Raw genomic sequence first — 1,551 nt, 5'->3', positions numbered from 1 at the left:
AATCAACTGGTTTTCCTTAGATAAAAATTTTTACTGTATGATCTGGTGAACTGTAAAGTGCAATTAGATGACATGTTGTGAATTGGTGCAATATAATTAAACTGAATTGAATTAAATTGAATTGATTATTAGCTAGTAAAGGTACCATTGTATTTTAACATGTGGTATTTGGTGGTCATTTAATGCAGTGAACAATTTATTACTCCACCCTTTTGTGTAACAATTGATTGAAAAGAGATGATTTCTTTGGTTGGTAAATAATAACTCTGCTGATAGCCATACTCTAAATTATTATATTGGTGAAGGCAACTAGACTTAACAGCCAATCCAGGAGTCCAATCTTAATGTAAAAGACTGGTGAATAAGCAAATTACAGTTATAATCATTTACCTGATAATCATTAATTGGTTTTATCCTCAATTTGAATAACCTATTAATTAACTGTCTCTCATTTCAAGTCATCTAATATATTCATAATATTCTGGTAAACTTGCATGCAGTACCATCATTTTTTTCCAGGCCTCTTTCATGGGTTTATTTAAATTTTTAACCATTGTGTGAATGTTAAGGAATGGTTAAAAAGCAATATGACTATAGAATTTGTATTACATTTGTCAGATTCAAGTTATTTCTGTGACCATTATGGTGTTTTTCTTATTCAATAATGGGTACCTAAAATTATGTCATATGTGTAATTCAGTTTCTAGTCCATCCACCCTGCTTTTACTTGATCATCAACATTGTATAGTTTTTTTCATAATCATCATATTTTATTCCTTAATTTTTATTTACGTTAATTATTTGTGTTGTCTTTATACTACTGCATTGTTTTTGTTTGTTTTCCCCCTCAGGTACAGCACTGAATTGTCTTGCCACTGAAATGTGCTATATGAATAAACTTGCCTTGCTTTAGATAAAATCTGGTTATTAGCAGAACATGTAGAACTCAAAACCTTCTTTTGGATGCAGGTTGGATACAGCTTTCAACTTTATAACAACTCACAACTTCTTACAACTTTGTAAGAACNGGACCTTGAAACTAATTAATGTGTTTTCTTTAGCAGAATTGATCATTGCGACTTTAAAATACTTCTGTTAATCTATAAGTCTTTTAATGGCTTAGCTCCAAAATATATTACAAGCCTGTCAGTGGATCAAGATCCTAGACCTCTGAGGTCTTTTGGCTCAAATCTACTCTGCATACACAACACCAGAACCCTAAAAGAGAAAATCAGTCTTTAGTTCTTGGCATAAAATCTAAAAGCTGATTTTCTTGTGCTCCACTGGTCTTAAATAAACTCCTAAAAACCTGTAAGTGGCCTGAACAGCCAAGTTGCTTTAAACTGAAATTAAAAACATATAATTTTACTGTACCATCTAACCATACACGTGGACAAAATTGTTGGTATCCATAATTTGATGAAGGAAAAATCCACAATTCCGTAAAAATTCAAAAACTATCCACTGGACTTGGTTTTCAAGATTTGAAGACGTTTCGCCACCTCTCTAGGAGGCTTTCTCAACTCACATTTGAATTGAGAAAGCCTCCTA

This window comes from Cyprinodon variegatus, unplaced genomic scaffold (assembly GCF_000732505.1).
Source record: "Cyprinodon variegatus isolate N-32 unplaced genomic scaffold, C_variegatus-1.0 Scaffold2754, whole genome shotgun sequence".
Classification (NCBI taxonomy): domain Eukaryota; kingdom Metazoa; phylum Chordata; class Actinopteri; order Cyprinodontiformes; family Cyprinodontidae; genus Cyprinodon; species Cyprinodon variegatus.
Note: the sequence above shows the minus strand (reverse complement) of the source record.